The following is a 24,824-nucleotide window of genomic DNA, read 5'->3' on the forward strand; positions in this document are numbered from 1 at the left end:
GTAGTGAGGAAGATGATACTACGGAGCACATGTTTTGTTGTATTGAATCAAGAAAATTTAAAAGAAATGACATAGAATTAGGGAATTTAGCAACATCAATTGCTAGTATGTTACCCGATATGTTAGACAGGCCCTTGAAGTTAGAAGTAAAAGTATGTAAGCTGTGCTGTCTGTGTAGGAGGTAACTAATAATAATGAATTTTCTGCAGATTACAGCGCTTTGCACCTACTACGCTTCTAGTAGTGTGCCTACAATCACAGAGTTGTGGAGAGAGCAATGAGGAACCTGTAGTCTAGACCGAATTCGTTACAGTTTTAAGCCACAGAGAACGGTAGCCATATTTTGATTCCTTGAGAGCCGCTAGTGAAATTTTGGCCGTAATAAGCAAATACCATCAACATTCAATGCTCTTATGGGTGTAATATATACTGTACAGTATCTATAGTGAGTGAAGTGTTGAAAACGACTTAACTCCAATGCGTTATTGACAAAATTTCTGTAAACTCAGTTTGACCTATACGAGTGATGGAAATCTTCGAAGTATACTGGAGACAGGAAATGACCATCCCTCTGTAAAAACGTGATCTTGTTGTATTGGAAAAGTGTACAGTGAAGAAATAGATTTCAATGGAGAAAACATGGATATCTGGACGATTTAGAAATTTCATTAGACTTGGCTGAACTTGAATAATCACCACCCAAGCACTCAATGTGGACGACTGAAGAAACATGGGAAAAGGAGCATAATACTGTACCTGTAAAAGCATTTGTTTTCTGAAGGTAAGGGCGACTCTAGGAAACAGTAAGTTACTTTCTTACCATCAATGAGAACCTTTTAGATTTTTGTAGCTGATTAAGTTTAGTTCATGAAATTTATTAGGGTAGGCCTAAAATAAAGGTATACCTAATGCAGTACTGTATGGCCAGTCAGAGAATCCAAAAACTCTCTAGCGGTAGTATCTCAACAAGTGGCTGGTGCTCTGGCTAATCAACAACCTACTATAGTCAATTTTTCATAATGTGGCGTATTTGCACGGACTCGCAGGGGTGCCCTTATAGTTTGGAAAAGTTTCCTAATCGCTGATTAGTTGGACAAAATATTTCTAACCAATCAGCCAGTAGGGAACTTTAACGAGCTAAAACAGCACCCCTGCGAGTCAGTACAAATCTGCCTCATTAAAAAAAATTGAGCATAGTACGTATTATACCCCACCACTCATTAGTGATACACAGAAACATGTCAAAACAGTAAGTAAGTATACTCATCCATTCCTATTGGTCTAGAAATTAAAGGCCTACATTGGATCCCTCTCTCTGGTTACAGCATCATTTGTCTTTACCTACACCAAATAGTCTGGCCTAGTCTTTTCCCATTCTCTGTCCTCATACACCTGCCAACACTGAGATGACCAAACAATTCTTTGCTGAAGGGATTAAATTCTGGGTATTTTTATGGAAAAACACGTAACAAACTTTACTGCTAAAAAATTGGGGTGTTTATGTAGAAAAACAAAGATTTTTGTTGAAAATTACCTCCATTTCCCTTGCAAATGAATAGTTAATAAGATATACCCTAATATATCCTACGGTAATGTGACCACCCACTGGGAATCAGGGCTTTTGGGTGGGGAAAATGTACTGGCGAATTGATAAATAGCGGTAAAATTAACCTTTTCTTCTCTATACACTATTCTCTCGGACGCATAATAAATCCATGAAAAACTGCACAAAATATGGGGATCTTCATCCCCTGAAATGTTTATTTCACTCTTTTGTTCACATTTTGCAAGTTGGATGTTTTTCTGCCATTTGTGCTTTTGTGCATGGTTTCTTGCACGATTACGAGATTATACCTCTGCCCACAAGCCCACCTCCTTGTTATTCTCTATGACGAGTTTATATTTCCTGTGCACATAGGCTACGTCATTCTCCTACCATGCCTACCATATAAATAAGTTTATCATCTTTGGGCATGTATGTACGCGGGAGTGTGACGTAGGTAGTTCTGTGACACTCCGTTTTCTTCAACAGTGCTTCAGTTCCTTTGTAGCTATGTTACGTGTTGGAAGAGTCTTATAGAACTCAAAGTAACAAAGTAAAATGGCTGCTCTTCTGGCTATTTCAATCCAATTGCCAAGATTCACACACTCCTGGTGTAGTGAATAATTTTCCAAAAGCTCATTGTGTTATCCCTCAAATGCGATTCTGACTTAGCTTTTATGGAAGACCAGCACATTTCCTACTGCAACACCTCTGTAAAGATTGCCAAGACAAAAAAAAAGAAGAGATGTAGGTATCAATCATAAGTTAAGGATTTATTTGTGATTTACTTTTATTTTGTGACTGGGGGAGAGGTGGGGGCTTGCTTGCCTCCCCCCCCCCATCTGGGGGTTGTGACCTGGGAACTACTAGATTAGGTTAGGTGGGTTTGTTAGATTCTGTACCCTTTTACAAATCTCAAAAGCATTAAATAATCACATTTTGTGACCTGGGTGCTTGTCCCACAGCTAGGGGTTGCGACCTTGGAACTACTAGGTTAGGTTGGGTGGGTTCGTTGGGTTCTGTACCCTTTTACAATTAAAAAAGTGTTAAATAATCACGTTTTGTCCTGTTTCTGCACACCTAAAATCTCAGGTTCTCACCTGTGTTCTACTAGAAGGGGGTGTCCATAACAGCAGAACGGCTTATTTGCAGTGGAAATAAAGGTCAAATTCATTGAAAGCACATCATTTACTCAAGTAAAAATTTTTTTCTCTCTTAGAAATATTGTCCCTTGTTTTTCTAGAAATTTACCCTTTATGAAGTTTTTATAGTTATATATGTGATAGATCTAATTTAATGTTTGGTAACTATGATACTTTAATTACTAGCAAAACTGGAATTCACCATAAGAAATGGACGTGCTGGCTAGTTCTGTATTTTTCTTGATATGTTTAATAGGAGCTGGGGCATAATAACTTACATATCGGTTGATTAAAATGTGAAGCATGTTTTTCGCTCTTTTAAGTCCATTGTTTACATCTGACTGACTGATGGTGAGTTATTACGCATGCGTTGATTCTGATCGATTTGGGGGAGCTTTCTGTGTATTTACAATGACGTATCTGTCAGGAAAAAAAACCAATTAACAGCTTACAAGTATTTCTTCATAAGTTCCTGGATGTTGTCCTACAACAGCCATTTTTTTTCCACCCTTCCCTTCAGTTTAACTTCACCACCATCGCTTGAAGACGTCTCCAAGAGGTAAGGGACTGGCCGGCTAATACCGTTTTTTAAGGACAGGACTGACATTCATGCCACGTATTAAAGTAACTTGGAACATCTCCAAACTGCATAGGAGTTTTGCCTCTTACCTTTGGTTTTGCGACGCCAGGGCGATTTATCCTGAAAATTAGTGTTTTTAAACATAAGACTTACCCAATAGTTATATATATAGCTTACGTCCCTGACGTCACGGGAGAAAATTCAAAACTCACGCTAATCGCCGATTGGATAGCCAGGTGTATCACCTGCGCGCCCTCCAGTGAGGTACCTGGAACCATTCCATGATAACTCAGGTCTTCCCTGCCGCCGCTAGCGGCGACATCGTTGGATATTCTACTCGCTAATTTCCTGATATTATTGCTGTTTACTTTGGTGATGTACAATAATTTGGTTTTGACTCTCGCTTCTTTGGATTTTCTATTGGATACTCTTGATCTACTTTTGGATTTTGATATTTTGACCCTTGCTTGTTGATCTCTCTTACAAATTTTTCAAAATGGCCACCCCCCGTTCAACTTTTAGTGTGGGTGTGAGTGGGTGTAAGACCCGTTTGGCTAAGGCCTCAATTGATCCACATTCGCTGCGTTAAATGCAGAGGTAAAGTATGTGAGTTGGGTAATGGGTGTGACGAATGCATTCTATTATCTGAGAATGAGTGGCTAGAGTTTGACCGCTATACGCGTAAACTAGAAAGAGATAGGTTGAGACGTAGTTCTTCTCGTTCTTCCAGAGACTTTTCCTCTTCCCATGTCACCGAACCTATTCCTTCCCCTGTAGTGGTAGTTTCTGATCCCACTACGGTTACTGCTAATGAGCCTACGCTTAAAGATATGATGGTGGCTATTCAAGCTTTGGGCGCGAAGGTTGAATCTATCGCTGCGGACAGAACGCAATTAATGTCCGATGTGAAGCAGTTAAAAGGTAACAGTGCTAGAAGTGCAGTGAACTTATTCAGTGCTCGGGCTTGTCGTTCTCCTAGTCTTAGACCTCTTCCAAGCTCCCCAACCCCTGGGAGAAGGAATGTCAAACAACGAAAGGAAACGAAAGGCGTTAGATCCTGAGCAGACGTCCCCTCGAGCGTTCCTGTTGACGTTTCCCAGGACATTCGCCCTCACCATAGGAAAGGTGAGGTTAAGGTGGTTTCATCATCCTCGGATGACGCAGTAGCTAAAAGAGGCTGGCGTCAAGTGTCCAGACCTCTTAAGAGGACAATGGATAAAGTCAACCAGCATCCTACTAGGACATCGCAAGCTCCTGGTTGTAGCCATTGGAGCAGTCCAGAGCATTTTCCTTCCACCGAAGAGAGCTCGCCTGCCAAACGTCCTGCGGAGACGTTGGATTCTGTTAAGAATCGTCCAGTTGTTGGGCAGTTGTCTGAACTGGGCATGACCTCGGTTCATGCTCCTCCCCCGCCATCAGATTGGTTTTCGCCCTCTGGACGCTCTGAGCGTTCTTTGAGCGGCGTGGAAAGCGAACCTGTGATTGACATGGCGTCACCTGTATCACAACATGTTGACCCGAATCTTAATTGCTACAAGAGATGCAGTAGACTCTCTTCATTTATGAAAAGCTACCAAGCTACAGACAAAAAAAGGGTAGCGTGCCTAGATCCTGAACGTCAGGAAGCTTCCTTTCTGGACGCCAAGCGGCGCAAGGCGGTGAGTCGTGAGACTCTTGAGGACGAACGTTTGGACGTCTCTCCTGTTAAATGTCCTAAAACTGTTCCTAATATGGAAAGTGGGCATAATCTTGACCCCGAACGTCAGGCAACCAAACGTGACGCCAGGCGTCAAGCAGCCAGTCATGACAGTGAGTGTCAAGTGACCAGACGTGACGTCGTGTGACCAACAGCATGAAGCGCCGAGCGTCCTTGTAAACGTGACGTTAAACGTCCTACTGGACGTGATCTTGAACGTCCAGCGAAACGTGACGTCGAACGTCCTGCCATACGTGACGTCGAGTGTCCTACAAAGCGAGGCGCCGCCGAACGTCCTAATAAAAGTGATGTTGAACGTCCTACAGGAAGTGATTTCTAACGTCCAGCAAGACGCGATGTTAAGCGTCCTCCAGAGCGAGGCGTCGAGCGTCCTACTATACGTAGCATTGAACGTCCTACAGGACGTGTTCTAGATCGTCCAGTAAAGCGTGACGTTGAGCGTCCAGCTAGACGTGAAGTCGAGTGTCCTACAATACAGGATGTCGAATGTCCTGCGAGACGTGATGTCGAGCGTCCTCCAGGACACGACGTCGAGCGGCGAGCAGCCAGGCAGGACGTCGAGTGTCAAGCGGTACGCGGTGTCGAGCGTCAAGCAGGACGCGATGTCGAGCGTTCTGCGGGACGTGACACCGAGCGTCGAGCTTACTGACACGAAAGTCAAGAAAAGGATCATGACTTTAAGGATGCGAGCTTAGGACTTCATGATGAACTTACTCAAATCAAGAGTCGAGATCAAGAACTCTTTAGTTCCGATCGCTTGGATCGCGAGTGTTTCACCGAGCGTCAAGGGACTTTGTCAGAGGAAGGCATTGACGATCTCCTTTCCCCTGTCGAACTGTTTGAGGAGTTATCAGAAGGAGAAGACTCTAAGTCGTTTTGTCCTTCAGTGGATCTGAAGAATCTCATGAAAGTTTTTAACGATGAGTTTCCAGATTCTTTTGTGCCAGTTGCTCCACATTCGCCACCATCAGAATTCACGCTTGGGAAGGCGTCGAAGAAGTCTCTTTTTACCAGAATGGTTGTCATGATCATCAAAAAGAGCTCTTAGGATGATGGGAGACTGGATGGAGTCCAAAAAGGACCAAGGGAAAGCAGCCTTCGCATTCCCTCCGACTGGATTAGCATCTAGATCTAGTATCTGGTACGATACGGGAGAAGTTCTCGGCTTGGAAGTTCCTGCCTCTGCCCAAGGAGATTTCTCAAGTCTAGTAGACGCTCCCTGTCGATCGGCCATGAGGAAGACCAAGATTCTCTGGTCTACTTCAGAGTTAGACCATCTTCTCAAAGGTGTCTTTAGAGCCTTCGAGGTTTTCAATTTCCTCGATTGGACTCTGGGAGCCTTGGGCATGAAGGTTTCTGCTCTTAAAGAAGGTGACTCTTCTAGTTTGATCCATATCATGTCCTGTATGGATAAGGCGTTATGAGACGGTTCGAATGAGTTGGCAGCGATTTTCGCAGCAGGAATACTTAAGAGGAGAGTTCAGATGTGTTTGTTTCTGTCTCTTGGGGTTACTCCCTTTCAGAAATCGGAATTGTTATATGCTCCGCTGTCTTCCTCTCTCTTTCCGCAAGATCTGATTAGAGAGATTTCTTCCGCATTGACTCAAGATCTGGTCTCAAAGACGGCAAGAAAGGTCCTACCATCCTCCTTCTTTAGCCGCAAACCAAAGGATGAAACACCTTTCCCTAAGTTTTCTCAACCGTTTCGAGGGAAGACTTCCAGCAGGGGTAGCTCTAGGCCCGATGGAAGAAGAGCAAGAGGAGGGGATTCAGGACAGGGCGAAGCAGTGTCTGACTGCTTTTGCCTTCAGGCAGTAGGAGCCAGATTACACAACTTCTGGCAAGCGTGGGAGATGAGGGGCGCAGACCTTTGGTCAGTTCAACTTCTGAAGGAGGGTTACAAAATACCTTTTATAGGGAAACCTCCTTTGGTTTTAACTCCAGTAGATCTCTCTCCCAGATACAGAGAGGAATCAAAGAAGCAAGCTTTACAACTCCAAGTGTCTCTCTTGTTGGAGAAGGGGGCCATAGAGAGGGTGCAGGACTTGCAGTCACCAGGTTTTTGCAACCGTCTGTTCCTGGTTCCCAAGAACTCGGGGGGATGGCGTCCAGTTCTGGACGTAAGTATACTCAACACATTTGTCCAAAAGACGAAGTTCTCTATGGAGACTTCAAAGTCAGTTCTTGCAGCAGTAAGAAAGAGCGACTGGATGGTCTCATTAGACCTCCAGGACGCTTACTTTCACATCCCCATTCATCCGAGCTTCAAGCATTATCTGAGGTTCGTCTTCAACGGGGAAGTATTTCAGTTTTGGGCTCAGCACCGCCCCTCAAATATTTACGAAACTTATGCTCAATGTAGCAAGGATTCTCCACTCAAGAGGCGTCAGAGCCTCCCTGTATCTAGACGATTGGCTTCTCAGAGCTCGCTCTTACGATCACTGCTTGAAGGATCTTCAGATAACTTTGAAATTATCAGAAGAATTGGGTCTTCTTGTCAATAAGGACAAATCTCTTCTGACACCATCATAAAAGATACTCTATTTGGGGATGGTGATTCAGAGTCGAGTTTTTCGGGCTTTTCCGTCTCCCTTAAGGACGGAGCAAGACATCCTGAAACTGCAATCTTTTCTAAAGGAGCAGAAGTGTTCTGCGAGGAAGTGGATGAGGCTGTTGGGAACCCTCTCCTCGTTGGAACAGTTTGCCTCTCTAGGAAGGCTGAATCTTCGACCTCTCCAATTCCACCTCAATCATCATTGGAACAGGGAGAAGGATTTAGAGACGATGTGCATTCCAGTTACGGAATCCATAAGAAGTTGCCTTCAGTGATGGAACGATCCAGACAAGTTTCAAGAAGGTTACCCCTTAGAACAGAAGAACCCAGACCTTGTGTTGTGTTCCGACGCCTCGGACTCAGGGTGGGGAGCAACACTGGGCAAGTTGGAAGTTTCAGGGTTGTGGATAGAGGTTCAGAAGAACTTCCACATCAACCAAAAGGAATTGTTAGCAGTCCTGTTGGCCCTAAGAAGCTTCGAAGGGTCAGTTCTGAACAAAGTGGAGCAGGCCAATGCTTACAACACCCCAGCATTGGCTTACATTGCCAAGCAAGGCAGAACCCACTCGATATCCCTTTACGAGACAGCGAGGAATCTCCTCATCTGGGCAAAGGAAAGAAATGTAGTTCTGATTACAAGGTTCATCCAAGGGGAGAAGAACGTGATGGCAGACAGCCTCAGCAGGAGAGGTCAAGTCCTACCCACAGAGTGGACACTCCATCAAGAAGTTTGCAAGAGTCTGTGGCGACTTTGGGGTTGCCCGTGCATAGACCTTTTCGCGACCTTGAAGACAAAGAAGCTAGAGACTTATTGCTCCCCAGTGCCAGATCTCGAAGCAGTCCACACAAACGCTTTCCTGCTAGATTGGCCCAATCTGGACGTGTAAGTTTTTCCTCCGTTCAAGATTCTATACAAGGTATTACAAAAGTTTGTGTCAAGCGAAGGGACCAGAATGACTCTAGTAGCCCCCTTTTGGCCCTCAAGAGAATGGTTCACAGAGGTACTGGAATGGAGGGTGGACACTCCAAGAAGCCTCCCATTAAGAGTAGATTTACTCAAACAGCCCCACTTTGAAAGGCACCATCAAAGTCTCCAAAATCTTCAGCTAACTGCCTTCAGACTATTGAAAAACTCACAAGAGCTAGAGGCTTTTCGAAGGAGGCAGCTAGAGCTATTGCAAGAGCAAGAAGGCCTTCGACCATCAGGGTCTATCAATCCAAGTGGGAGGTTTTAGAGAATGGTGCACAGTCAACTCTGTTTCCTCATCCAGTACCTCTGTAACTCAGATTGCTGACTTCCTATTATATCTGCGAAGGAAGCGCAATTTTTCATAATCCACCATCAAGGGATACAGGAGTATGTTGGCAACTGTATTCAAGCACAGAAACTTGGACCTTTCAAATAATAATGACCTACAGGAACTTCTTGAATATTATGATACATCAAAGCAACGTCACCAGGATTCACCAGCTTGGAATCTGGATATAGTCCTGAAGTTCCTTATGAGTGACAGGTTTGAGCCCTCGCACTCAACTTCTCTTAAGGACCTCACGATAAAGACCCTTTTCTTGGTTAGTCTGGCAACAGCCAAGAGAGTTAGTGAAATACATGCGTTTAGTAAAAACGTTGGTTTTCGAGATAATAAAGCTATCTGCTCATTGCAGTTGGGCTTTCACACCAAGAATGAACGCCCTTCTCAACCTTGGCCTAAGGCTTTTGAGATTCCGAATCTTTTGGATGTGGTTGGCGAAGAGTTGGAGAGAGTCCTTTGCTCAGTAAGAGCCCTGAAGTTCTACCTGGACAGAACGAAAGAGTTGCGAGGCAAGTCGGAAGCCCTGTGGTGCTCGGTCAAGAAGCCCTCCTTGCAGATGTTAAAGAATGCCTTTTCATTCTTCATCAGACTTTTAATAAGAGAGGCTCATGCACATTGTAGTGAGACAGACTTTAGACTTTTAAAGGTCAAGACTCACGAAGTTAGAGCTGTAGCAACCTCAGTGGCCTTCAAACAGAATAGATCGTTGCAGAGCATTATGGACACAACCTTTTGGAGGAGCAAATCTGTGTTCGCTTCTCACTATTTGAAAAGTGTCCAGACTTTATGATGACTGCTACACTCTGGGACCATTCATAGCAGCGAGTGCAGTAGTGGAGGAAGGATCCACCACTACATTCCCATAATCCTAATACCTTTTTTCTTCTCGTGGAGCAGGAGGGCAAGGAGAAGTGGGTAAGGCAACACTTGACCTTCACTTGGGCGCCCTGACGGGAGCGATGCCGTTCCTTTGAATGGCACCGTTCTAGTGAATGTTGACGAAGGTCAAGGACTAGTTTTCATGCTGCTATGCAGCCGGAGAGTGCTTGCGAGTAGTCACCTCTCGATGAGCTGATGATGGGGACTGCCTTTCGCCTGCCAATCGCTTAGGGGATTGATGCGATGGTGAACGGCGAGTAGCGAGCATTGAAGGCTGCCAAGTGGCGAAACGGCGAACTGCATGTGAACGGCGAGCTATCTGAGATCGGTGGGATGTCGATTGGCGAGCCGAAGATGAGCAGCGAACCACAGGCGAGCGGCCAACAGCTAACTATTGGCATGCGGCAAATAGCTAACCGTTAGCGAGCAGCGAGCTGATGTCAATCTGCAGGTTGATTTGGCGATCGGCAAGTTGGTGATCAAAGGGCCGATGGTGAACGGTGAACCGCTAAAGAATACTGCGAATACTTAACAGTTGTCGAACGGTGAACGCCTACATACCGATGGTTCAACAAGGGATGAGTTACCGAGTAGCTGCAACTAGTTGGAGAGTTACGAACTGGAGTTTGTTGATGAGCAGAGTTGGTCTGACTAGCACCACAAGGATGGCGGACGAGACCAAGGTGAGACAAAAGTCACAGGAAAAGGGCGATCAGCAAGATGTCTATTGGTGATCGGCGATCGCTAAATTTGTGACCAGTGATCATTTAGCTTACAATCGGCGAGCTAGCAAGGTAGACTGACGATTGATGAGCTGGTGATCGGGTAAGCTCAGACGAACAGCAGAGTCGATCGACGATCGGTGGGTTGGCGATCGGCGAGCTGGTGATCGGATATTGGCAGGCTGGCGAGCTGGTGAATGGAGATTGGCAAGCTGGCGATCGGCGAGATGGAGATTGGCGATCGGTGATCTAAAACGACACTGAGAACTGGTGATCGATCAATCAAATGAGCCGAGGAATAGCAGTACGGTTCAGCGATCGGAAAGTTTGCAATCGGCAAGCTGGCGAGCAGCAAGCTACCTATTGGCAATTGGTGATCGACGAGCTGGAAATCGGCGATCGGCAAGTTAGAAATCTCAGCTACCATCCTGGCGTACCGAGGGTCATCCGTAGATACCGTTCCTGTAGAAGGGGCAGGCGCTACTACCTCAGGAGAAAGTTCAGCTTCTACAGAGGAATTAATTAAGGGATCAAATGAAATATCTAAGCTAAGCTCACTAGCAGAATTAGATTTAGATCTCGAAGCCCTCCCGACTTTATCTAACTCTAACTTACGCACATAGCGTTTCATACTTAACCATTCCTTCTCGCTCAAAACCTCACATTCCTTGCACCTTTTATCAAGCGCACATTCAAAACCCCCGCACCCCAAACAAACAGTGTGAGGGTCTACCGAAACTTTCGGTAACCTCACCTTGCATTCCTCATTCACACAAACACGAAAATGAAGGTTATCAGTCATCGTAAACTAACAAATAGTTAAAGAATAATCACAAATTCTATTGCCAAAACCTCAGGTCAGTGTACTTCACCAAAAAATAAGTCCGGTACAGCAACACAGGGAAAGCGAACAAAAAACTCCAATGGCAGACCAACGATGTTGTCAGTCCAACAGGCAAAGATGATCTGAGGAACAGAAAACGGGAATGATTCCAAGTACAGTACCACCCTGTAAGGGTTGTTAACCACCTAACCGCACAACCACCACATGGCAGTTGCCGCGAGTTTTGAAAAATTCTGCCGGACGTCAGAGACTATAGCTATATATATATATATATATATATATATATATATATATATATATATATATATATATATATATATATATATATATACATATATATATATATATATATATATATATATATATATATATATATATATATATATATATATATATAGATAAAACTGCCAGGTAAGTTCTATTCATAAAACCTACATTTCCTTCTAAGGTATAACAGGAAGTCAGCAATCTGAGTCACAGAGGTACTAGAAGAGAAAACAGAGGTGACTCTGCACCTTTCTCTAAAAAACCTTGATGGTAAAAGACCTCCTTGCTCTTGCAATCGCTCTAGCTGCCTCCTTCAAAAAACCTCCAGCTCTTGTGAGTTTTTCGATAGTCTGAAGGCAGTTAGATGAAGAGCTTGGAGGTTTTGATGGTATCTTTCCAAGTGGGGTTGTTTGAGTAGATCTACTCTTAATGGAAGGCTTCTCGGGGTGTCCACCATCCATTCTAGTACCTCTGTGAACCACTCTCTTGAGGGCTAAAAGGGGGCCACTAGAGTCAATCTGCTTCCCTCGTGTGACACGAATTTTCTGCGTCACTTTGTGTACAATCTTGAACGGAGGGAATGCATACACATCCAGGTGAGACCAATCTAAAAAGAAAAGAGTATGTGGACTGCTTCGAGATCTGGCACTGGGGAACAGTATGTCTCCAACCTCTTCGTCTTCGAGGTTGCGAACAGGTTTACACAAGGACGACCCCAAATCCGCCACAGGTTTTTGCCGACCTCTTGATGAAGCGTCCATTCTGTGGACAGAACTTGACCTCTCCTGCTGAGACTCTGTCATCACGTTCTTTTCCCCCTGAATAAAACCTTGTTACAAGGGTTACATTCTTCTCTTTAGTCCAGTAAAGAAGAACTCTCGCAGTCTCGTAAAAAGACCTTGAGTGGGTTCCGCCTTGTTTGGCTATGTAGGCCAACGCTGTAGCATTGTCGGCATTGACCTGCACCACTCTGTTCGGTACTGACCTTTCGAAGATATGAGGGCCAAAAGGACTGCCAACAGCTCCTTCTGGTTTATGCCTCTGTTCCAAGGAAAGACCTTCTAGAAGTTTGACCGGATCGTTCCATCACTGAAGGCAACTTCTACGGATTCCGAATTGGGGACGCATTTTGTCTCTTATTTCCTTTCCCTTGATCCAATGGCGTTTGAGGTGGAACTGAAGAGGGCGAAGATTCAGTCTTCTCAGGGAGACAAACTGCTCTGAGGAGAGGGTTCCAGCAAACTCATCCACTCTCTCACAGAACACTTCCGTTTCTCTAGAAAGCAAAGAAGCTTTAACAGGGCTTGCTCCGTCCTTGAGGCAGATGGAAAACCCCGAAAAAATTTGACACTGAATCTCCGTCCCCAAATAAATGATCTCTTGGGATGGTGTCAGTTGAGACTTGTCTCTGTTTATCAGAAGACCCAGTTCTTCTGATAAGCACAACGTCATCTGCAAATCTTCCAGGCAGCGATTGTAGGAATGAGCTCTTGAGTAGGACACGCTCCGGACTGCTCCAATGGCTGCAACCTGGAGCCTGAGGCGTCATGACACTACGCTGTTTGACAGAGGCAATCTTCCTCTTCAGAGGTCTGGATGCGAGACGCCAGCCCCGTCAGGGCACTGTGTCATCCGAGGAGGACGAAAACACTTTCACCTCGCCTTTCACATGGCGAGGGCGAGCGTCCTGTGAAGTGTCAACAGGTAACCTCGAGGGGACGAGTGCTCAGGCGCTAACGTCTCTCGTTTCCTTTCGTCGTTCGACATTCCTTCTCCCAGGAGTTGGGGAGCTTGGAAGAGGTCTATGGCTAGAAGAACGACAGGTCCTAGCAGATGCACCCTCTATTTGAGGGGTGGTGCTTAGGCCGAAACAAAGAGCCCAAAACTGGAAAACTTTCTCCTTATACACGAACCTCAGGTATTGCTTGAAGTTCGGATGGATGGGGAAGTGGAAGTAAGCATCCTGGAGGTCTAAAGAGACCATCCAGTCGTCCTTTCTTACTGCTGCTAGGACTGATTTCGATGTCTCCATGGAGAACTTTGTCCTCTGAACGAAGGCGTTAAGAGCACCTACATCCAGGACTGGTCTCTATTGCCTCCTTCTCCAATAAGAAAGACATTTGATGTTGCATAGCCTGTCTCTTTGACTCCTCTCTGTATCTGGCAGAGAGATCTATTGGAGTTACTATAAAAGGAGGTTTCCCTAGGAAAAAGATTTTGAATCTCTCCTTTAGTAACTGTACGAACCAAAGGTCTGCTCCTCTCCTCTCCCAAGTTGCCAGAAGTTGTTTAGTCTGGCTCCTACAGTTGTTTGTGAGGCTTGAGAAGGAAGTAGGCAGAACCTTCCTTGCTGTTTTAGACACCAAATCCTGTGGCACCTTTTGGGCTAAAGTGGAAGAAACCTCTTTGACCAATTCTTGAGGAAAAAGAGAGAAAGAAAAAAGGGTGCAAACCTCAATTCTGACCTGAATGGGTGTAACCCCAATGGACAGAAAAGAACACATCTGGGCTCTTTTCTGAAGGACCCCCACTGAGAAGAGGGCTGCCAACTCATTGGAACCATCCCTTAAGGCTTTATCCATGCCTGGCATAATGAGGCTGAGACTATCAGTGTCCACATCCTTCAAGGGAGAAAACTTCTTCCCCAAGGCTCCCAGAGTCTAGACAAGGAAAATGAATACAGTACTTCAAAAGCTCTGAAGAAGCCTTTGAGAGGATGATCAAGCTCTGACGTTGACCAGAGTATTTTGGTCCTTCTCATGGCCATCCGACGAGGAGCGTCTACTAGGCTCGAAAAGTCTCCTTGGGCAGAGGCAGGAACTCCCAAGCCGAGAACTTCTCCCGTCTCGTACCACACACTAGACCTGGAGGACAATCTAGCCGAGGGAAAAGAGAAAGACGTCTTTCCCTAGTCCTTTATGGACTGCATCCAGTCTCCCAACATCCTCAAAGCTCTCTTTGATGATCGAGACAGAACCATCTTGTAAAAAGAGACTCCTTCGACGCCTTCCCTAGCGTAAATTCTAAAGGCGGTGAACGAGGAGCAACAGGCACAAAATAATCCGGAAACTCTTCCGTAAAAACTCATGAGTTTCTTTAGGTCAACCGAAGGATGAAGGGTCTTAGGATCTTCTCTTTCTGAGAATTCCTCTAACAGTTCAGTAGGGGAAAGATGATCGTCGATCCTTTCCTCCGATAAAGCTCTAACCGAAGTAGAGACGTCTTGGATATCAGGAGTCAACTCCTTAAGGCCCTGACTTCTGGCGTCAAGAGGCCCAAGATCATCACGTCTGGTGTCACGTTGTTCCAACGCTTGACGCTCAGAACTAAGGCGTCCGCAATCTAATCTAGACGCTCGGTTCGACTGGCGTCATCACGACGTCCCAGTCTGACTGCTTGACGCTCGGCATTTACTTGACACTCGGCGTCACGTCCTGGTTGACGCTCGCCGTCACGTCCTGCTTAACGCTCGGCGTCACATCCTGCTTGACGCTCGCGTCACATCCTGTTGACGCTCGGCGTCACGTCTAAGTGCGTGACGCTCGGCATCACGTCTGACTGCTTGACACTCGGCATCACGTCTGACTGCTTGACGCTCGGCGTCACGTCTTGACTGCTTGACGCTCGGTGTCACGTCTTGACTGCTTGACGCTCGGTCACGTCTGACTGCTTGACGCTCGGCGTCACGTCTGACTGCTTGACGCTCGGCGTCACGTCTGACTGCTTGACGCTCGGCGTCACGTCTGACTGCTTGACGCTCGGCGTCACGTCTGACTGCTTGACGCTCGGCGTTACGTCTGACTGCTTGCGCTGAGCAAGAGGATCCTCATTACGCCGCTCGGCGTCACGTTGTTCCAACTCTTGACTCTCGGAACAATGACGTTCGTGATCTAGACACTCGGAACTATGATGTTCGCGATCTAGACGCTCGGAACAATGATGTTAGCGATCTAGACGCTCAGAACAATGACGTTCGCGATCTAGACGTTCGGAACTATGATGTTCGCGATCTAGACGCCCCGCTCGTCCAACAAGAGAGACATTAGAAGTTGCACTCAGTGTCAAACATCGTGTCTAACTCTTACAGCAGCGTTAGTAGCTTGCCGTCCAATGCTCTGACTCTCTGCGTTACGTTTCAAGACTTCCAACTACTCGACGCTTGGCGTGATGTAGTCCAACTCTTTAACGCTTGGCGTTCTTTCAGACTCTTGGCGTTCTTTCAGACGCTCGGCGTCATGACGAGCAACTCTCTGATGTAGTGGCTTACATCAACAAATAAGGTGGTACCTTTTTGCAGTCCCTATCCCATCTAGCAATAGAGATACTGAAATGGGCCGATATTCACTCGATACCACTATCAGCACGCTTCATTCCAGGCAGAAGGAATGTGCTCGCCGACAACTTGAGCAGAGCATCTTAGATAGTGAATACAGAGTGGTCTTTGGATCATCTAGTAGCCAACAAAGTCCTGATTTTGTGGGGTTCTCTGACTATGGATCTCTTCGCAACAGCCCTGAACTTCATGCTGCTGTTGTACTGCTCCTCAGTCCCAGACCCCGAGGCTCTCTAGCAAGATGGATTCCAATAACGGTGGGACATCATCAATGTTTACGCCTTTCCCCCGTTATGTCTGATGAGGAGGGTACTCAACAAGTCCAGAACATCGAACAACCTCTCAATGACTCCGCCATGGCATCATGCAGATTAGTTTCTGGACCTTCGGCAACTCCTGACGGAGTCTCCAAGAGAACTCCCTCTACGACACGATCTACTCGAACAACCTCATGCCAACATATTCTACAAAGCCGTAGCGTCACTACAACTTCATGCATGGAGACTGTCCAGCATCTCCTCACTCAGAGAGGATTTTTACAACAAGTTACGAGCAGAATGTCTAGATACCTGCGAAAATCATCAGCAGCAGTCTACCACGCAATGTGGAAAGTCTTCTTTGGTTGGTGTCGTGGGAGGGGTATCTCTTCTCGATGCCACTATTCCAGTAATAGAGGAGTTCCTCATGTATTTGCGTGAAGAAATGTGCCTTTCAGTCTTGGTGGTTGAAGGCTATTGCTCAGCCCTAAGCCTCGGCCTAAGACAACGGAATGGACATTTCCTCATCGCTAGAACTTTCCTTAGTCATACGGAGTTACGAACTTACCTGTCCTCTGTTTGAAGTGAGACCTCCCCTGTGGAACATGGTTCGAGTTCTCAGGTCTCTAAAGAGACTTCCTTATAAACCATTACGCCAGACAACAGATCGACACTTCACTAGGAAGACGGTGTTCCTGCTACCTTTGGCTTCGGCCAAGCAAGTCAATGAACTTCATGGTATCTCATACGACATCACCCATTCAAGGGGATGGGGAGAGGTAACGTTCAGCTTCATCCCTGATTTGAATCCTTCAGGATTTCAAGTCTCTGCTCTGTAACTGATGACCCTGATCATCTCTTACTCTGCCCAGGGAGAAGTTTGAGCCAGTATCTCAAGAGAACAGCCCAAGCCCGTCCCTGTGTGCCTGCACTTTTCGTCAGCACAGGGAGGAACAAGAGGAGGGTCACTAAAAACACCATCTCTGCTTGGATTCGCAAAGTCATAGGCCATGCCCTGAATCCGGACCCTCCTCCTTCACGTCGGCCCAGAGCACACAATGTCAGGGGCGTAGCTACGCCCCTGGCATTCAAGAGAAATTTCTCAGTGACACAGGTTCTACAGGTTGGGGTGTGGAAACGTCAGAATACGTTCATAGCCTACTGTCTGAAAGACGTGACCTAGGAGGCTCGATACGTTCTCTATCAGTCCTGTGGTGGCTGCAAAACAGGTGGTATAATACCTCAAGCTCCGTATTGGACAAGTAGCAGAGGGTTAAGGTCACTGTTACCCAGTTTTAGTCTGTGAATGAAAAGGTTTGACTGGCTCTTAATGTTTTCTTCATCCTTCCCTCTCTTGGGGAAAGCAGTATCCTGGGTTCTCTGCACAAGCTGACCTCAAACCACTGCAGGTAAACCATGCTTCTGTGTGTACCTAGTATTCAGCTAATACTGTTGTCCCCATACCTTTGGTGAGGTGGTATTGGGAAAGTCTTGGTTACAACAGCTTTTCCCACAAAGACTCAGATTAACTTTTACCTGGACAGTCACACTTCTAAATGTCTCAACACAGCTTGCGTAGCGAGGTGCAGGGACTCGTTGTTTTTTATAAAAACATATTCAAATAAGGAGGCCCCTGGTAATGCCAAAAAGCTAGTTGTTCCGTAACTGAAATACAAACCACGCTATTTACATGGGGTAATTACTTCGGCGTAGCTGAATGACGAGCCATAAAAGTTTTAACGAGGGTTTTCTACCCCGCCGCTAGTTAGCGGGGGGTAGGGAGGGGTAGCTAGCTAACCCCCCCCCACACACACACACCGGTGAAAGGTTCACTTTAGTTTTGGCTCAGGTAGAATACAGACCTGTCTGTGCTCTCCCTCGCTTTGACTGCCATAATTAATCTGTTTTTTGCTTTTTCTTTTTCGCAGTGTGACTGAAGTTGGCCTCTGCCGTTATGCGTACTTGCCCTGGACTTCCTGGCTGCCCTTGTGGGACCTTTATGTCGGTGGTCGACACTGATCCCCACACCTTGTGTCCTCACTGTAGAGGCCAACGGTGTGATAGCGGTAATGTATGTATTGAATGTAGGGAGTGGTCTACCTCCCAGTGGGAGAGGTTTGCCCGGCGCCGTAAGAAGAAGGCCAAAAGGGATTGACTTCTTCCTCCGTTGCCCTTTCCTCCTCCGAAGCTCCCCCTCGAGCGGCCTCTTCCGAGAGGCCGGCAAGTGGTAGCGTAGACCGCTGTGCTATTGACTGATCCCGGGGTGCGGGAGAGGTAGTTGCCTCCCATAGCGAGGCAGCTGCCCCTCCTCCCCCGGAGGAGGATTTTGTGTCTAACAATGATTTATTGCAGCTTTGGGCTTCTTGGGGCCGCAGGGTTCGCCCTCCAAGGAAGCCCTGTTTGACATGATCAAACTGGGTGCAGCCGTCAAACAATCGCCAACTACAGCGGAGATAGATCCTCTGTCTGTGGTTGACGTTGTTGTGACGGAGACATCCCATGGGTCTAGCCAAACTCCCGTTCCTGTGGCTGAGGTAGCTGACGGCTTATACTCTCCCTCCGAACATCCTTCGAAGGAGGATCTAAGTCCCACGGTCTCTCCTGGCGGCGATTCTCCCCCTCGGGGGAGCTCGCTTACAGAGACTCTTCTTCGGAGTCCCATCGATTGTCGGCTTGCTGATTCCACGGCCCCTCATGAGCGTATAAGGCGGAAGGCTCGTCCTCCCCTTCGCCGTAGAGGCCTTCCTTCCCCTTACAAGGGGGTTAAGAGGCGCCTCTTCGGCTCGTCGTCACCACAGTCCTCTGCGGAGGAGACGACTCGCCGTTCTCCAGTCCTGCCAGCTACCAAACTAGACCTCTCCGGGGATCATTCGCGATCCCCTTCGGAGGATGGTCGTCCTTCGGGACATTGTGACCTATCGCCCAGACCAACTACTTCCAGAGTTCCTGATGCGTGTGACGCGCCACCTGATACTGCCATTGCGCAGTCTCCAGGCCCTTCGGGGCTGAAGGGTCTTGAGCGCAAAACTGCGCCTCTTGCGCTCAAGCGCCAGGCCCCGCCTGAGCGCTCTCCTACTGCTGACGCTGCTGTTCCTGACTTAGCGCCTCGGCGCTCACCCTCAGGCGTTCGCGCCACAGTTCCTGCTACGCGCCAGGGTCCCCCTGCACGCCCACGCCCTTCGGCGCCCCGGCGCCCTACAGCAGTTCCTGATATAGAGCGCCAGCGCTCACTGCGCATACGCGCCCTCCAGCAGTTCCTGATACGGCGCTCCAGCGCTCACCTGCGCATACGCGCCCACCGGTGCCCCAGAGGCCACCGGCGCTCACGCACCCACCAGCGCCTCGGCGCCCACCAGTTCCTGCATCGTCGCGTGCGGTCCAGGAGGCACATAAGCTGGCGCACAGGCGCCCATAGGTTCCTACGGACTCGTCGCGCCCGTCTGGGGAGACGCGCGACACGCGCCCACACGCGCTTCCAGCTCCAGAGCCCACGCGCTCACCAACGCGCTACGACATCTCAGCGCGTCGCCCAGGAGGCTCCCAAGTTAGCGCACGGGCGCTCACGGCTGCCTCTGGGATCTCCCTCCAGACTGCGCGAGCTTGCATATGATGCAACCGCGCACGACGCTCCGGTGACGCGCCCCGTTCCTGTATTCAAGGCGACCAAGGTAGCCCTTCAGCGTACACCAGAGCGCCGTCATCCAACGGCGCGCCCCGCGCGGCTGCCGCAACAACGCACTCCGGTGCGACCGCATCCTGATGCGCGCCCACGATTGCCGGCGAGCATGCCGGTCTTATCCGACCAGCGCTAACCTCCGCGCGAACGCGCCATCCAAGTCGCTCGCGACCCTGCTCCAGCGCTAACGCGCCCTCGGCCGATTCTTCTGGACACGCGCTCAGGCGCCCCCGTTATCTCACGGCCTTTGGGGGCGCACCAGGTCGCTGCGCGCTTGCGCGTTCGGCCGCCTCCTGCGCGTTCGGCCGCCTCCTGCGCTGGCTCCTGCTCGCCACACTCCCTCGCCATCGCCTACACGCTCCAGCTGCTGAGCGCTCACGCACCCACGCGCCCGCGCTATCACCAGGGCGCCATCGCTCCATCACTCCTGAATCCCCGCCTGCGCGCCCTCGCGCACGCGCGAGATTCCAGTATCGCGCCAGCCATTCACGAGCGACCCTGACCAGGGCCCGGCACATGAGCCCCAGCGCAAGCGCCGCCAGGCGGACACTTCTTCGTCGCGCTTCCCGGAGGAGGGGCGCTTCCCGGACAGGTCTAGGGACTCTTCTCTTTCAGCCCTGCAGGCGAACCCTCGTTTGTCGACTCCTCCTAGGGATCCCTCGATCCCCTTCCCTCCAGAGGGGGTGTCGGACACCGCGACTGTCAGACAGCAGCCCTGGTTCGGCACCCTAGTCAGAGCCCTTGTGCAGGCTATTAAGCTCGCCCTCTCTGATTCGGGCCACAAACCAGCGGCAGCTTCCTCCCCCCTGAAGGGGAAGAGAGGAGTCTCTTCCGTGGAACCTTCTCCAAGGCCTATTCTGTCTCTGCGCAGATCCTTGCGCAAGACTCCTTCTCCCCCCCCGACCTTCTCTCCCTCCCCTGCGGAGGAGGATTACCCCTCCTCAGGAGAGTCGGATGAGCCGGACCACTCCCCCATCGCAACAATGGGGGAGGCTCCGCTTCTCCCTGAGAGGTCTTCTCGTCCAGAGGTGGAGAAGAGCCGGCCCCCTTCGCTGCTCGAGTCCTGTATCCCGCCCAGGAGGGAGCCTAAGGACTCTTAAGACGATTCCCAAATCGTCAGCGAGGATCAGGTAGGAACCGTCTAGAGCCGTCAAGGATATCCACGTGTCCCCCCAGGAAGAGCCACTGGGGACGGGAGACTTCGCTGCCAGTCCTTCGGGAGGAGAGCACCAGGAGTCAGAACACGCGTTCTGGTAAGTCCTGACCCTCATGAGGAACCTCGATGGGATCCTAGACCCTGAGGTCCCACCTCGTGAAGGGAAGGACACGGTCCTGGACCGCGTCTATGGCACCCAGAAACCCTCTAGGGCCAGTGCAGCTTTGCCCTGGTCTCAGGGGATGAAGAGTGCCAGGGACAAGGTCGAGGGCCAACTCTCTGAGCTTGCCTCCTCCAGCAGATCGAGTGCCGGTAATAAGCTCCTCCCTCCTCCTCGAGTCCATCAGAGGAGGTACTTCGAGATCCTCGAGGAGTCTTGTCTCAGTCTTCCCTTACACCACTCCGTGGAAGAACTCACAGGGGGAGTCCCTCTTGAGAGACTCTCCAACCGGCACGTGTCCTTCTCAGCCACTGAGATCCTAAGCCAGGAGAAGGTCACCAAGTGTGCCATGCAGCCAACTTCGTGGCTCGACATCTGGCTGGGATCTCTGGGCATCCTGGTGCGGTCCGAGGACCTCTCCAAAGAAAGCACCAGGAAAGAGCTGGAAACCTTTCTACTCTCGGGCACACGGACCATGGAGTTTCTGGCCCACCAAGTCTCGAGCTTGTGGGCCAATACGATCCTCAAGCGTCGGGACGCTGTGGCCGAGAGGTTCCATCATAAGGTCCCCAGTGCAGAGGCTAGCAGGCTCAGACACTCTTCCGTTCTCGGTAAGAGCCTGTTTGAGCCTAAGGACGTGGAGCTCACTGCTGAGAGGTGGAGGAAGTCCAACCAGGATTCACTCATCCACAGGGCCCTGACATCGAGGCCCTACAAACCTCCAGCAGTCCAGCAGCCCCGTCCGGCTAAGGACACAAAGAAGACGACCACAGCGAAGCCCAAGGTGTCTAAGCTCTTTCCTGCCAAGAGCAGAAGGGGCAAGAAGTCCTCCAGGGGAGGCAAAAACCCTAGAGGTACCAGCCGAGGCCGGAAGCGCTAGGGTTGGCAATCCCCCTGCATGTCCACCAGTGAGGGGATGCCTACAGAGTTGCGCGACAAAGTGGCAGTAACTCGGGGCGGATGCCTGGACGATCTCCGTGATCACTCTAGGTTATCGCGTCCCGTTCACAGCCTCTCTACCTCCCCTGACAGCGAATCCAGTGTCGTTGAGCTCTTTTGCCATGGGATCGGCAAAAGGGCAGGCCCTCCGGGCCGAAGTCCAGACCATGTTGGAGAAGGACGCTCTCCAGGAGGTTGTAGACGGGTCCCCATGCTTCTACAGTCGACTCTTTCTTGTGAGAAAGGCGTCTAGAGGCTGGAGACCAGTCATCGACCTCTCGACCCTGAACGGGTTTGTCAAGCAGACTCCGTTCAGCATGGAGACGGCAGACACGGTCAAACTTGCGGTGAGACCACTAGACTTCATGTGTACACTGGACCTGAAGGACGCGTACTTCAAGATCCCAATCCATGTGTCTTCAAGGAAGTACCTGAGATTTTGCCTAGACAACAAGATCTACCAGTTCAAGGTGCTGTGTTTCGGTCTCTCCACAGCTCCTCAGGTGTTCACCAGAGTATTCACAATCATCTCATCGTGGGCCCACAGGATCGGCATCCGTTTCCTATCGTTATCTAGACGACTTTCTGATCCTAGCGGACTCGAAGGCAACCCTTCTTAGCCACCGAGACAGACTCCTCGAAGTTTGCCGGGATCTTGGGATCGTGGTATCTCTCGAGAAGTCCTCCCTGCAGCCCTCTCAGAAACTGGTATATCTAGGCATGGTCATAGACACCAATCTCCACAAAGCCTTCCCATCAGACGAAAGGATAGCAAGGCTGAGGAAGGTTGCGAGACCTTTCCTCAATCGAGAAGAACTCCCAGCCCAATCGTGGCTTCGTCTCCTCGGCCACCTCTCCTCCCTGACCCGTCTCGTTCCCAACAGTCGCCTCAGGATGAGATCCCTCCAATGGCGACTCAAGTCTCGGTGGAGTCAAGGACACGACTCCCCGGACACCTTGATCCCTATGGGACCTGCGGAACGGGCGGACCTAAGTTGGTGGGTGGCAGACGAGAATCTACGAAAAGGAGTGGATCTTCTCGTCCCCTCCCCAGATTTGATGCTGTTCTCGGACGCATCAAACAAAGGGTGGGGGCCCACGTTCTGAGCCACAGGACCTCAGGCCTGTGGTCAGAATCAGAAAAGTACCTTCATATAAACCTGCTAGAAATGAAGGCCGTGTTCCTGGCACTTCAGAAGTTCCACCAAGTCCTGGCGGGCCACTCTGTGATGGTGATGAGCGACATCACCACAGTGGTGGCTTATATCAACAAGCAGGGAGGTACCTTTTCGGAACAGCTATCCCATCTTGCAGTAGAGATCCTTAGATGGTCTGAAGTCCACTCGATTTCACTAGCGGCTCGCTTCATTCCGGGCAAAAGGAATGTGCCCGTCGACAGTCTGAGCAGAGCTACGCAGATAGTGAGTACCGAGTGGTCTTTGGATCCTCAGATAGCCAACAAAGTCCTGACTTTGTGGGGTTCCCCGACTGTGGATCTGTTCGCTATGGCGCTGAACACCAAGCTCCCGCTGTACTGCTCCCCAGTCCCGGACCCCAAGGCTCTGTGGCAGCATGCCTTCCAACAACTGTGGGACAACGTCGATGTGTACGCCTTTCTCCCGTTCTGTCTGATGAGGAGGGTACTCGACAAGACCAGAACATCGGTCAATCTCTCAATGACCTTGATAGCTCCGCTATGGCATCATGCAGAGTGGTTCCCGGACCTTCTGCAACTCCTCACAGAGATTCCGAGGGAGCTCCCTCCACATCGCGAGCTACTCAAACAACCACACTCCAACATCTACCACAAAGCCGTAGCTTTGCTTCGACTTCACGCCTGGAGACTATCCAGCATCTCCTCACAGATAGAGGATTTTCGCAACAAGTTGCGAACAGGATGTCTGGCCACCTGCGCAAGTCATCCGTAGGAGTCTACCAGGCGAAGTGGCGAGTTTTCTGTGTTTGGTGCCGTGGAAGGGGTATCTCTCCCCTCGATGCCACTTTACCAGCAATAGCGGAGTTCCTCGTTTATCTGCGGGAGGAAATGCGCTTTTCAGTCTCGGCAGTGAAAGGCTATCGCTCAGCCTTAAGTCTTGCCTTCAGGCTTAAAGGAATGGACATTTCCTCCTCGCTGGAACTTTCTCTCCTCATACGGAGTTACGAACTTTCCTGTCCTCAGTCGGAAGTGAGACCTCCTCCTTGGAACGTGGTTCGAGTTCCCAGGTCTCTTAAGAGACCTTCCTACGAACCATTACACCAGGCTTCTGATCGCCACCTTACCTGGAAGATGGTGTTCCTGCTAGCTTTGGCCTCGGCCAAGCGAGTCAGTGAGCTTCATGGTCTCGTACGACGTCGCCCATTCAAGGGGAAGGGGGGAGGTAACGTTCAGCTTCGTCCCTGAGTTTGTTGCCAAGACTCAGAACCAGTGAGTGCCGGACCCAAGGTTCGACTCCTTCCAGGTTTCGAGTCTCCGTTCTGTAACAGATGACCCAGACCATCTCCTACTGTGCCCAGTCAGGAGTCTTGAGGTTGTATCTTAAAAGAACAGCTGCAGTTCGTCCCCAGGTGCGAGCTTTGTTCGTGAGCACCGGGGAGACGAAGAGGAGGGTCACCAGGAATACCATCTCGGCCTGGATTCGCAGGGTAATACATCTGGCCTTGAATCCTGACCCTCCTCCGTCACGTCGCCCTAGAGCGCATGACGTCAGGGGCGTGGCTACGTCCCTGGCCTTCAAGAAGAAC

The 24,824-nt window shown here is 49.4% G+C and overlaps 1 long non-coding RNA gene across 1 annotated transcript in view; it reads left to right on the plus strand.

Annotated features, from left to right (window-relative positions):
• Positions 1-250: 250 nt before the first annotated feature.
• Positions 251-24,824, plus strand: part of LOC137622922 (uncharacterized) — a 96,518-nt gene continuing 71,944 nt past the window's right edge. Inside the window, exon 1 of the long non-coding RNA XR_011040520.1 lies at positions 251-781. This is a non-coding gene — a long non-coding RNA (uncharacterized lncRNA). The remainder of the gene's footprint in view (positions 782-24,824) is intronic.

This window comes from Palaemon carinicauda, chromosome 30 (assembly GCF_036898095.1).
Source record: "Palaemon carinicauda isolate YSFRI2023 chromosome 30, ASM3689809v2, whole genome shotgun sequence".
Lineage (NCBI taxonomy): Eukaryota > Metazoa > Arthropoda > Malacostraca > Decapoda > Palaemonidae > Palaemon > Palaemon carinicauda.